At 45.5% G+C, this 14113-nt stretch overlaps 1 long non-coding RNA gene across 1 annotated transcript in view; it reads left to right on the plus strand.

Moving 5' to 3' along the window:
- The window catches only part of LOC117796942, a 40065-nt gene extending 25984 nt beyond the window's left edge, over nucleotides 1–14081 (plus strand). The window contains exons 2-3 of the long non-coding RNA XR_004621695.1: nucleotides 2860–2947; nucleotides 12032–14081. This is a non-coding gene — a long non-coding RNA (uncharacterized LOC117796942). The remainder of the gene's footprint in view (nucleotides 1–2859; nucleotides 2948–12031) is intronic.
- The last annotated feature ends 32 nt before the right edge of the window (nucleotides 14082–14113 follow it).

A 14113-nucleotide genomic window follows, 5' to 3' on the forward strand; every position in this document is an offset into this window, starting at 1 on the left:
TGACCTCAGAGCTCCTCAGGTCACCGAGAGCCTGTCTCTCAGGTGAAATGGCGTTTTTATGGAGGAGAACATTCTTTATGTCAAGCTCTTACTTTGTGACGACTCTTCCTAACAGTGTGAGTGATCGTCCATTGCTGTTCTGTGTTTTAAGTATTAGGTACTAATTAGTGAGCCTGTGATTAATCCTAAATATTGAGTCATTTTGAGGAACATCTTGGGATGAAAGCAAATTGTAGGATAGAGTGAGCAAAATATCTGTCATTAGCAGCAGGAAATGAAATTAAAGAAGATGATTGTGCAGTGAAATGACAGGATTACTGTTCAAACCCTGTTTCTCCTGACTCTGCAACCAGGCATGTGAAATGAATTCAGTTGTGAATGAAGTTAATGTTTCATAAGTCTTCTTGAGAAAGTTAACCATTACTAACTACCGGCAGGACTGTTCTATAGGTAATGAAGGGAATACTTTATAAAGTCTCATAAAATACTATGATATTGGTTTGCAAATTAAAATAACAGTAACATGCTGGATACCTGTATGCCAGACATTGTGCTAGAAACACGCACACACAGTTGTTCTTTATCCTTACAACAAGCTAAGAAAGATAAAATAATCCTCATTTTACAGAAGAGAAAATTGAAGCTCAAAAGACGGTTTGTATCGCTGGCAATGAATAGAGTCATGGTTTAAACGCAGAACTTCTGACTATACAATGTAGCTTAGCCTAGTTGCGCCATCCGTAATTGGTCAGCAGTTATATACAGTTGGACTACACGTCAGTGTTTTTATGCAGAGTTAATAAACAGTGAACACTCTTGCAGAGTTCCCCTGGATTCCAGTTATTCAGAGAAGGCCAAGGGGGTTTCTGCTTCCAACCACAGTGAAATCGCAGAGACCAGGGTTACCCTTCTGCCTTAAACAACTAGATAATCAGACAAAATATATAAAAATGGGTTTTGCACAGTGGAAAGCAGGGAGCTCAGGACGATGATCCCTGAGAGAAGAGAAAAGACATGCTGAGCCCAAGATTGCACTGTCTGCTTCCCTGGAAGCAGTTTCCAGGCTGCCGCATGGGAGCCTAAATGGAGCCTCCTCAGAGGTGTGCCGAAACCAGGGCAGCTGGAATTTGTGGTGAAGGGCACTGGAGAGAAGGGAGCATCACGGAGAGGGCTGTGGACACATGCAGAGGGCCTTCAGGCTCCGCTGGCCTCAGTGTTTGACTGAGGACTGATCTGTGCACACTACCCAAGGCCGGGGACGGACGCAGGAAGGAGTGGACAGGACAACTCCCAGGGCTCTCAGAGGGCTGGAAGCAGATCATGTTCCCACCAGCCAGAGGAGAAAGGCCTCGTGATAGGCAGAGTAGCAGGTGGAAGCCTCGGAAGGATGTCACATTAGCAATGGGACTAAATTAGCCTAAAATGAAGGCTGCTGTCGAGCTGCCGTACTGGCTCCAGAGCATTAGTCTAAGGAGACAAGGAAGAGAAGTCAGTGGTTGAGGTCTGCTGGATAAGTAAGGTGGGGGTTTCCTTGAGGAAGCTGTAAGGTAAAGCGGGACAGGAGTCAGGACTGGCGTTTGGGCAAAGAGGAGGGCTGTTTAATTTGTCAAGCAGTGGAGCTGGGGCTACGAGACTGTTTAGATCAAAGCAGGTGATGAGCACCTGCAAGGAGAAGGAAGAGGAACCTGCCTGATGCTTTTGATTTTCTGTTTTAGTGCGCAGACTTTGAAAGGTCTGGAAATACTGTTTCCCAAACTGATGTTTATTAGATGTCTCAGATCTTTGAAAATTTGTAGTTTAACTCTAAGCATATACTAACTCTCAGGTAATTAGACCATTAAAGAAAACTTTCCATTTTCCACTGTTTTTCCTAGGTTAAAAGAATTACTTTTTCATAAAAAGCATATATTCATGTTGTTTGGCAAAAATACAATATTTAAGCCATACAAATGTAGATGATTTACAAATAAAGAGAGCTTTTACTATTTTTAAAATGACTTTTGTAGTCACATTTGGATATATATGATATTCTTTGAAGATGGGCCATCTTTAATTTTGTGGATTAACTATTATGTTGTAGCAGTGCTGTCAGCCTGCAACAAAGGGTTAGCATTTATCCGTCTATTATCTATTATTAAATTGAGATTTATGTATTGCATTGGAGAAGCTTTTCTTAATGTGGCAGAAAAGTTACAGGAAAAATCTTACAGGTTGGACTACATGAGACAGTAGTGCTGCTAGGCAGAGTACACCATAAACACATACGAGACGTGATAGACTGTTTTTAGAAAGTGTGATTTTTTATTAAGTCAAAAAATTTTTTTTATCTATTTGAGAGAGAGAGCATGAGCTGTGGGAGTGGGGTGCAGAGGGAGAGGGAGAAGCAGGCTGCCCACTGAGCAAGGAGCCCAATGTGGGACTCGATCCCAGGACCCCAGGATCATGACCTGAACTGAAGGCAGACGCTTCACCGACTGAGCCACCCAGGCGCCCTATTAAGTTTTAAATTTTAATTCCAGTGTAGTTAACGCACAGTGTTATATTAGTTTCAGGTGTGCAGCACTTCTGTACACACCGGTGCCCATCATGACAGGTGCACTCCGTACTCCCCGTCACCTGTTTCCCCGTCCCTCCCCATCTCCCCTCTGGTACCATCAGTGTGTTCTCTGTAGTTAAGAGTCTGTTTCTTGGTTTCTCTCTCTCTCTTTTCCTTTCCTTTTTGTTTCTTAATTTCCACACAGATTTCATTCTTTAAAGGCCAAATAATATTCCGTTGTGTGTGTGAGCGTGTATGTGTGTGTGTTCATAAATGAACATCCCATAGGCAAACTCTCAAAAACTAATTTTTTCCCCCAACAGACTACCATGCCTGCGGGAATCTTGCCTGAAAATGAAGAACCGTATTCTGCTTTGGTGAATAACAGTACGTATGCTGCAAACATGAAAGGTAAGAGTGCTTTGATATACCTGCTGCCTCTTTGTACGAAGTGGCATCTAATAAAGTGGTGTGAGTACACATGACAGAGGCTCGAGGCCTCATACTGGGATCCCGGGTGCAGCTGCTATTTATGGCTTTGTTTATTTCTGCCTCCGTTTTGACCTGTTAAAATTCCTTTTCAAAATCCTGAATAACAGGTCTTTGGAGAAGGAATGTTGAAAACAATGTTTGTCTCCTGCATTATCCTCTTAGACTGAAATTATCTGTTCCTCTCATCAGACGCCTCCTTGTGAGTCACGCTTTCCTTTTTTCCTCTCTCCTTTCTCGCAAGTGTCACTTAGACGCATGTTCAGAAGCATGGTACCCCTGTGTCTCCCAGTCTGTTTCTCTCCTCTGTCCCATCCCACGGTTTTGATCTTTTCCATGGCAGCCCCGGGAAGGAATGGTGGTGTGACTGGGGCTTTTGCTGCCACACTTGCCCCTACTCCTTTGTGCTGCCGCAGGTGCTAAGCTGGGGGTAAACCCTGACTTCCTGCCACGTTGGCACCACTGGTCCTGCTGCTCCCGCCAGCGGTGAGCCAGATGTTGAGTCATTTTTCTTGGCAGTGCCCTTTGTGTGATTTTCCTACTGCCTCCTTTAGGTTTGCCCTGTTCACTTTAGTGTTCCTGTACAGGGACTTTGAAGGACTGTCCCCCGAAGTGGGATCAGTAGATGTAAGGAGAGTAAAGGAGTAAGGGTTTGAAGGGAATAACTGGCTCTCGGTGGATTGTGCTCTTTTAGGAGTCCAACCACGCCACCAGGGGGAGCTGTCTTTCACCGGGAAAAGGAGTGTCTCCCTCCTGAGACCTCGCCCGAATTCCAGGTCCTTGCAGATCCTCCTTCATCGGGTCTGTGCTTTGCCCAACTCTGGAGGCTCCAGGACTGCTACTGACCACCATTTGTGAACAGCGTCTGTGTGCCAGTCTTACTGTGCGTTAGTTTCCCTGGTTTGGGAAGGAAGTGCTGTCTAAAACCAAGGCAGTAACAGTGCCTACTTGCTGCTTCCTTTGTACGGTGATGTGTTTTCTCCTCAGGGACTCTCCAGCTAGCAAGCATAAAAGTCAGACGAACCTTTTCCCCTCTCCCTTCTTCCGTTGAAATGTCACCTCTTAGCTGGGGTTTCCCAGCAGGGACTCTCTAGGCTTCTGAGGCAGGCAAGTCTTCAGTGTACAGGAGAGCGCCGGATGCGGAAGACAGCATCCTGCACCCCCCACCGCATCTAGTCACGTCCCCAGACTGCAGTGACGCCCAGAAAGCCTACACGTTTCCAGATGCCCAGGGAGGGCGGCACTACCTCTGCGTGATCCTCTAGCTGAGCTGCTTTACCTTTCCTAAAGCCATCTTGGTCATGGAAATTTTCCCCATTGTATAAATGTAGTTAATTTTTAATTAGGAAAAATCTGGAAAAATAAGAAACTTTACATCAAACTTTTTTAGAGTGAGTCTCATCTGTAAACTAGTCAGCTATACTTTATTGGGTTAACACTGGGATGGGAAGCATTTTGTTTCATTATTGGCTAATGAATCGTGGGAAAACTTAGGGAGTACATAAGTAAAGTATTTAAATTATTTGTAAAGGAAAGTAAAAAACTCAACAAGAGCTATCTTTGGAGTGAGACAAACCTAGATTTAAATCTTGGTTCTACTGTTTGAAAAAAAAATTAGGGGGAGGTGGAATTTCAAACATTCATAAAAGTGTGTAGAATACTATATACGTGGAGGTGGGGATCTCTGTGGAGGCACCACCCCAACGTATAGGTGCCATCCGCATGGAGGTGCCACCCCCACAGAGGTCCCCTTCCCCATCAGGTGCCGTCTCCCAGCTTTAGCAGTTTCAGCTCACTCACTTCCTACCCTCCTTTCCCCTACTTCCATGTTACTTCGTTTCATCCCTTAACCACATCACCATCACCTTAACCACATCACCATCACCTTAACCACATCACCATCACCTTAACCACATCACCATCACCTTAACCATATCACCATCACCATGACGAAAAACTTAACAATTGCCGAACATCATCGGTATCTAAACATTGCTCAGATTTCTGTCTCACAGACATACATGTTTTCGTTTGCAATCAGGCCCCACAGAAGGCAGTTTTTTAGAACTGGTTGGTATGTATCTTACATCTCTTTTGCACGTAGATTTCTCTCTCTTTTTCCTCCAGTATATTTGCTAAAGAAACCAGGTTTTTTGCCCTATAGAGTTTGCCACAGTCTGTATTTTGCTGATTATATTCACATGTTGCTTTCTATAAATTGAACTGACAGAGGGTCATAGAGTCTGATCAAGTTTTTTTTTTTTTTTTACTTACAATCATATTTAGTGGATGGTGCTGTATTCTTCCATCAGAATGTCCGTGATGTCTGGTTGTCTCTCTTGTAACATTAGTTCTTCTGTTTTGAAATAATTTCAAACTCACAGGAAAGAATAAAAAAAAGTTGCCATATCCTATTCACCCAGGGACCCCCATTCAAGTTTTGTCAGCTGTCCCGATAATATCCTTTAATAGCAAGAGGGCACTTGTCATGTTTTCTCAGTTCCTTTCAGTGACCAGGAACTGCTGACTCTCTTCACCTTTACGAAGGTTCCAGGCCAGTTATGTTGCAGCACGTTGCTCACGTGGGGTTCGTCTGCTCTTACATCGTAGTCACATTAAGGTCATGCATTTTTGGCAGAAACATCCCAGAAGTGATTTTATTCTTTCCTCACTGCATCCCATCAGGAGACCTAGAAGGCCCCTGGAGGTGTGAAGTCTGATCACATCAGGACAGTGGCGTCTGCCGAGATTTGTGCATTATAGACCATGCTTTCTCCCTCAGCTCCTATTTTGTGGAGACTCTTCGGAGAGTCTTCGTCCAGCTCTTGGTCAGCACCTTGCGGCTCCACCTGAATTAACCATCCTGAGGTAGATAGTGAGGTGGAGGGTTCCTAATCCCATCATCGTTTCTGTGTTTCTCAGCCGGCACTTTCCTGTAAAGAGGAGCTTTCTCCTCCCATTTTTGTGTCCGGTTGTTTCTCCATTGCCCTGTGGATTCCTGTTCTGTTCAGGGGAATGTATCGGTTACTGTCATTTGTTTTCATGCTCAGCCATCCCACACTTGGCCAGCAAGAGCCCCTCCCGGTGGGGCCATCCCTGCATGCCTGCTTCCTCACCCAGCAAGGTCGTCGTCGTCTTCTTCTTTTTTTTAAGATTTTATTTATTTATTCGACAGAGATAGAGACAGCCAGCGAGAGAGGGAACACAAGCAGGGGGAGTGGGAGAGGAAGAAGCAGGCTCCCAGCAGAGGAGCCTGATGTGGGGCTCGATCCCACCAGCAAGGTCTTCTATCTCCCCTGTCCTTTCCCTGTCCCAGCCCTGAAGTCACCCAGGTCTGCAAGGAGCTCTGGTCCTTTCAGTGGGGAACAGTGTCCAGAAACCAAAATGTGCTCTCTACTGCGAGGACGTTGCAATTGCCATGCTCCTTGGGAGACAGAGCTAGGAAGTATATGTTACTAAGTGTGCACAGATACCTACCTGCTTTTATGTGTGTATTTGTTTCTATATGGTGAAAATTCTGAGTTCATATTGGTACTTCCCATTCTCATCCATCACTACACCATCATTCTAGCTTTTCCCAGTATTACGTTTATAATTCCCCTTCTTCAAGAATGAGAACCCTCGCTCTCATTATCTCCAGTATGTTTCCTTATTTCCTCAGGCCTCCTTTTCATGACCAGTCTCCCAGCCCTGCCGTCGCTCACCCCAAACTCGTCCACGCGGAGTCTATACCCTGCCAGGCTGAGTGCCATACTCTGCTGCAATTGACCCTTGAGCACATGGGGGTGGGGGCACAGATGAAAATCCACAAATAACTTCTGACTCCCCAAGAACTGAATTACTAACAGCTGCCTGCTGACTGGGAACCTTACTGATAACCACTGATTAACACAGATTTTCTGTGTTACATACTGTATTTTTGCAATAAAGTAAGATAGAGAAGAAATGTTAAGGAAATCGTAGGGAAGAGAAAATACATCTACAATATTGTACTGTATTTACCCAAAGACATCTGCGTACAGGTGGACATGTGCAGTTCACACACGTATTGTTCAAGGGTCACCTGCTACATGACCCTCACTTAGGCCTGCCTCATGTCTGTTTTTATTTTGATTATGTATATATTTTTAATTAAGATATTGAGATAATTGTACAGTCACATGCAATTGTCAGTCATGATACAGAAAGACCCTTCACTCAGTTTCCGCTGCCAGTAACATCTTGCAGCTCTGTAGTGCAGTATCACAGCCAGGGTGTCAGCATTGTTACAGTCAAGATACAGGACAACATTAGGGACGCCTGGGGGGCACAGTCAGTTAAGTATCTGATTCTTGGTTTCGGCTCAGGTCATGATCTCAGGGTTGTGGGATTGAGCCCTGCATTGGACTTGGTGCTGGCTCTGGAGCTTGCTTAAGATTCTTTCTCCTTCATTCCCTGCCCCTCCCCCTGCTTATGCGTGCACTCTCCCTCTCGCTTTCTCTTAAAAAAAAAAAAAAAAAAAAAAAAGATACAGGACAGCACTGTCACTACCAGGATCCCTCCTGTTGCCCTATTATAGCCAGACCCACTTCTACCCATGAGTCTGTCCCCTGACAAGTATTGTGACACCAAAAGTGCAAGCAACGAAGGAAAGAGATAAATCAGACTTCATCAAAATTTGAACCTTCTGTGCACCAAAAGATGCCATCAGCAGAAAGAAGAGTCAGTCTGCAGAATGAGAGAGACTGTTTGCAAATCACATATCCTTCTAATTAGGGACTAGTCTCCAGAAAATGAAGAGAATCCAAAATTCAATGAGCAAACACAAACAGTCTGATCCAGAAATGACTCGAGTAGACGTTTCTCTGAAAGGACACAGAGATGTCCAATACACACATGAGAAGCTTATTTTAACCGTTAGAGAAATGCAGACCAAAACCACAGTGAGATACCACTGCGTATGCATTCAGATGGATGTTACCAAACAAACCAGAAATAACAAGTGTCCGTGATTAGATGGAGAGATGAGAGCCCTGGTATGTTGCTGCTGCTGGAAATGGTGCAACCACTGTGGAAAACAGTACAGCAGTTTCTCAGAAAAATTTAGAAAAGACTTACCCAGTGAACACCTGGGTGGCTCAGTCCATTAAGTGTCTGCCTTCAGCTCAGGTCATGATCTCAGGGCCCTGGGATCGAGTCCCGCATTGGGCTCCTTGCTCGGCAGGGAGCCTGCTTCTCCCTCTCCTTCTGCTGTTCCACCTACTTGTGCTCTCTCTCTCCCTCCACCCTCACTGACAAATAAATAAATAAAATCTTATAAAATAAAATAAATAGAATAGACTAGAAAAGAATTACTCCATGATCCAGTGGTTCCACTTCTGGGTGTGCATTGTAGGACAGAAAGCAGGGACTCATGCTGGTGTTTGTGCACCCACATTCATAGTGGCATTCACAATAGCCAAAATTGGGAACCAACCCACAAAGGTGGCACATAGGTGCAGTGGGATATGAATCAGGCTGAGGAAGCCTGACGCCTGCTACGGCGTGGATGGACCTTGAGGACACCACGCTGAGTGAAATCAGCCAGACACAAAAGGACAAGTACTACACGAGTCGCATCTATGAGGGATCCTGAATGGTCACATTCATAGGGACAGAAAGTAAAGGGGTGGGTGCCAGGCACTGGGTGGGGGGAGACATGGGGATTTAGTGTTAAATGGGAACAGAGTTTGGGTTTGAGAAGATGAAAAAGTTCTGGAGATGGATGGTGGGGATGGTTGAACAATGCAAATGTACTTAATGCCAGTGTAAGTACTGTATGCTTAAAAATGGCTAAAATGGCCTATTTTATGTCATATATATTTTACCACAATTAACAAGGAAAAAGGAAGGTGCTTTCTCTTCCTCTTCTTTTCCTTTCCCTTCCTGAACAGGTCATTCCCAAGCCACTGGCAGGGCCACGGAAAGTAGGCACGCACACCAGAGGGTGAGCGAGGCTGCTGAAGACCAGGCAGGGTGAGGGCGGCAGCAGTCATGAAGCCTGTGTGGGATGACGTGTGTGAGGTGTTCGAGTGTGCGGGTGTTAGAGCACTCGGGGCCAGAGCCTCGGGTGTGGGTAGGAGGGTTCTTGCATGGCCAGTGGCCCGACGTGGAGGATCCGAACACAGGCAGGGCATCCACACAGGTCGTGGCAACAGCAGCCTGGCTGGGGTATTAGAGCCCACATTGGGGGGATCCACATTGAGAGGGGACAACAGCAGTGAGGGGAGATCGGGCACATAGAGGGGCCTGGTTTGAGATGATGGTAGCAGGGTTCTCACTGCTGCAGAAAGGTGGAGGGACCATGTGTGTTGGATTGGAATTGGTATATAGGGTGAACTCTTGGTTTTCAGTTCATATATATACGCGTGCATATAGAGAAACGTGGACGTGAACGTGTGGAATGTGTATATGTGTGTCTGCGGCACGCGTGTTCTTCAGCTCTGTCTGCTGAGATGGCCTGCTGGCGGCAGCACGCTGATAGCCACGAGCACACCCAGCACCCAGACTTCCTTCCTAAGTGCCATTCTTCAGCCACAAACACGCGGGCTTCTTGGGTCTCATCATGAGGAAACAGATACATTCTGCAAAATAACGGGCCTGTACTCTTCAGAAGTCAAGGGAAGACTGAGGAGCTTGCTCTGGACACACGGGGCAGCCACTACAACGTGCGGTTCTGACGTGACGTGATTTGCCATAAGGAGCAAACCTCCCTGTGGTCATCAGGGAAGCTTGAGCAAGTTCTGAGGGACAGAAGCAACTAGTCATGTATCAGTTGTAATCTTCTGATTTGGGGGAATCTAGAGGATGTCTTTGTTTATGGAAAATATACACTAAATTATTTGAAGTAATAGGGCAGCAAGTCTGCAGCTTATTCTGACGGTTCAAGAAAAAAATATTATCTTTTTCTGTAGGTTTGAGATTGCTTCAAAATAAAAGATAAAGTCTTCTCCAAAAAATTTTTAAAATTAAACCAAATATTTCAACCATGTTGCCTGCTACTGAGCAGTCCACCAAGACAAAAACTATCCGGAGGCCATTGGAGACCTTAGAGCAGTTTTCAGTGGGTGATGGGGGCAGAGACCAGAGCGACATGGGTTGGCGCTGAGATAGGTGAGATGCAAATGGCCACTGCCATCTACTGTTCAGAGGTTTTGCTGTGAAGGAGCAGGGGACTGTGGTGTGAGGGGTGTGGAAACAATGGTGTATGCAGGAATGCTTGGACAGTTTAGAAGCTATAGCCCGAAGAGGGGAAGTTTTGGAGAAGTTCTGTCTTCAGATATTTGAAGATCTTGCAAAGTCAAAGAGATGCTTTGTTCTAGTTTTCGGAGGAAAGTAGAGCCAGCGTTTACGGAGCAGGGGGTTCTGACTAACGCACTGAGCCGTCCAGCAGCTGAGTGGTTGGTGGCCTTGCATGAAGTGAACTCCTATCACAAACAGTGGCAAGCAGAAACTGCTCCTGGAAGTGACTCCTCTGGTGACTTAGGGCTGAGGCCAGGTGGACCTCCAGGTCCCGCTGCGCTCTTGGGCCCATTGTCACGTGAGTTTGTTTAAATAGCAAGTTCTCAGCCCTTTCTGAAATCTTGAGTCTAAGCGGAAAGGACCGGTTCTTGGGGTTCCATGTCTGCTCTAACCACTGCGTGTGGGGATTAAAGAGGAAAAGACCGTGCTGTCGTGTGCCTCTCAGCGGGTTTCTTTGTTGCTTACTGCGCTTACCACAGGGGTAGACAGTCTTGCATTTGCAGTGACCAGGGAATCCCTTGGTTCCTTAAACATTATTTTGAATTGGGGAAGGTCTGATTGCCCACCTGCAATCAGGCCAGTGGCCACGAAGGTGTTACGGCATGGAGACCGGAGCACAGCGCCCTGGTTCTCTGTGCTTCGAGGGGCCCCTGGTGTGTTGGTGATGACAGCAGCTTGGGGCGTGTTAGATTGGTCACAGGGATTATCCTTTGTATTGTTTTCCTGCTTTTTCTTGGATCCTGGTTTCTTTTTAGAGATGGTATATTTGGGAGTGAGAAGGGTACAAACAGTAGCAAGATACCGCACCCATGAGTTTATGTTCATGGGATGTAGAAAACTGACATTTGCCTTCTTATGTATTTAGAAGAATATGTTGTCAGAGTAGTGAAACACAGATGAATTATTAGCAGGTAAGTTGGAAAACAGCAGTAGTGTGGATTCTTGTGGCCTGCAAATAAATTATAGCTGTGGAGGGACAAGGAACTTATGATAATGACGTTCTTTCCGTGGCTGCCAGAAAAAACACTCTTTACCTTTTAAGTGTCCTTGAAAGCATGGCGCTTCACAAAACTACTCTGACTCTGAAACACTCCATTTTGTATATCACAATATTACATGAAATAGGAATTAAAATAGTATTATGGCTCCTGTTTATCTAAAGAGAAGGCCTCTATTTTTTCCCTGCTGGTAATTTATATATTAAGATTTTACTTCTAAGAGTCTGAATAACTATCATTAGCAATCTGTAACTCATCCCAACTAAAATTTTTTAAAGGATTTTTAGGTTGTTATAAAAATATACTTTCTTAATGAATACAGAAAGATCAGTTTGGTATAACTATAATATCTTCTATTCCAAGAATTTGAAAATAATCTCTCTACAGTTGTTTCATGATTGTTTTTCTGCAACATTCTGTGAACAAAAACATGGTTTTCGAAGACCACAAATTAAGGAGATGTGAGATTTCTGAGGTCAGAGAGGTTGAAACAAAGCTTCTCGGATGGCTTTTCTCAATTTTTATTTTAATGCTGTATTTCTCTTTGGCCTCAGAAAAAACCTGTGTTGAGTTTTTAAAAATATTACCTGTTTCAGCGTCTTTGTACATAGTTGTTGAAACATGTGAAGACTCACCTATATGAAAATATGAGCTTTGAAAATTCTGCTTACCAGCCACCTCATCCCTAGGAGTTTGCTGAAGGAGAAATGTGGATATAAAAATGTTTAATGTCTTGTTTTTAAATAAGATCATGGATCGTGCCCTAACTGTCCAACAGCGAGGGAATGAGGACATAAGTTATGGTGCACCCACTTATGCGTGAGGACCCTCATGCCTCCATTAAAGGAGAATTGTGAGACCCGGAGCAAACGGGAAGGTGTGGCCGTCTGCTTAGAAAAGCAGGAAGGTGCGTTCACAGAAAGTCCACGTGTCTATGGACAGGGGTGGGAAGAGAGGCCAGTGTAGACTTAGGGGTGGGATTGAAGGCATACTTCCCTATTGGAAAACTACTTGGCATAAATAAAAACTGGCTTTCAAAGATGGATTTGGCCATGATTTGGGCGTTTTGGCAATGAGTAGTCTGGAGCCTAAGACCGTGGGTGACAGTCCTGCCATGTCTGGGGAAGGAGACTTCTAGCCCACCTGTCATGCCCACACCCACAGGTGGACAGAGCTCCTCTTGAGTGCAGGTGTACCTCCCGCACCCTCGGGAGTCAAGGGTGAGCACTCGAGGGAGGGTGCAGCTGCCTTTCAGACTCCTGTTTGCCTTCGGCTCCACTTCCCTGAAGACCTGCCCTCAGGGTCCCTGAGCGTCCGGTGACAAGAGTCCATGCAGTGGTTACATGTTTATTGGAGGTCCGCCCAGTTCTTAAGATTTCACAGCAGAAATTGTTCTTGAGATGACACATAGCCAGCCCTTCCTCAGCATCGTCCAGACAAGGCTGACCGTCATCAAATTCATTTTCATTCTTAGAGCCATTGAAAGCAATGCCACTTGGGCCTTGGTCCATGGATGTCCCTAGAGCTGCAGGCGTGAGGCATCTCCCACTCGCTGGTAGAGATTTCCAGGAGCTCCTCATGTGCTTCTCATCTCCAGGGGAGCTCGGCTGCTGGGTTTCTCCCCGGGCTGCGTGAACTGGCTTCAGCATCTCAGTAGCGCCGTGGTTGCCATCTGTCCACTCCTGCACTGTCTCGCACCTCGATTAAGTCCATTCACACCATCACTGTCCCAGCAGGCCTCTGGTCCCTGGCTCCCAGCCCATGAGCCCCCCGTACAGAGACTTGCTCAGAACCCCTGCCCCACATAGCAGATGCGGACCCCCGAGTTCGAGTACTCAGGGCTGTCGGCTGCCAGGCTCCAGCTCGCCCGCGGTGTGGCATCATCTCCTCTTCCTTCTCCTGTAAAGCTCTGTGGAAGCCGTGCTTTCTGGATTGGTTACATTAAAAAAATTATTTTCTGTCACTGTATGCAAACAAGGACATGGCACGGCCCTCACGTGGGACTTTGGGCATCAAATTGAGCTTCTCTGTCTCTGTCTTATTTGACGGAGTCTGTTCAGTTGGAGAGTTGGGTTTGCATTTTAAAAGGCAAGTGCTTACAGCATTACTGATAATTAAAACAGAACAAACAAAAAAGAGCCGTATCTGTGGCAGGAAGTTGTTTCTGTCTGCACATGGCTGAAGCACCATTTGGAGAGACAGAGGAGACACCGAGACACAGAGAGACGGGTGGGGTGAGCTTGACATTCACAAGGGAGGAGGCGGACATTAGTGTTAGATTTTCTGTGTTCTTTGTGTCCTTTATCCTCAAGTTGCAGCCACCTCCTCATCCAGCTCCTGAGAAGAATGTGATACTTAGTGAATTTTTTCCACATGCCTCCACTAAGACATTCCTGAAGCTTTGTTCCCCCCACAGGCAGTGACAAAAGGCGCAGGCTTGCATCTTTGAGCATTTGAGTCATAGCCACTTAACTACCTGATAAAGGCATGGCCGGGATCTGTGTTTCCACATTCCAAAAGTAAAAGTATGGAAGTCCGTGTCTTCTGATCACATCCACCCTACCGACGTCTTGTGTGTTCTGTCCAAGTATTTTTTAAAAATAGTTCTCTCAGGAAAATTATAGGGGGCTTTCTGGTTTTGAAGGACTGAATGGCGGTATAATAATGTTACGAGGTATGCTATACATTCTCCCTCATTACAGGTAACTTCTTGTCCGCCCTGTTCCAGAGAGGAGTAGAAAGAGAAGTTTTTTCAGACTGTTCAGAGAATAGATATGAAAGGAATAACAGAATTTAAACCTTTCAACATGTGTATAAAAGGCAGTGTCTG

This window comes from Ailuropoda melanoleuca, chromosome 17 (genome assembly GCF_002007445.2).
Source record: "Ailuropoda melanoleuca isolate Jingjing chromosome 17, ASM200744v2, whole genome shotgun sequence".
Lineage (NCBI taxonomy): Eukaryota > Metazoa > Chordata > Mammalia > Carnivora > Ursidae > Ailuropoda > Ailuropoda melanoleuca.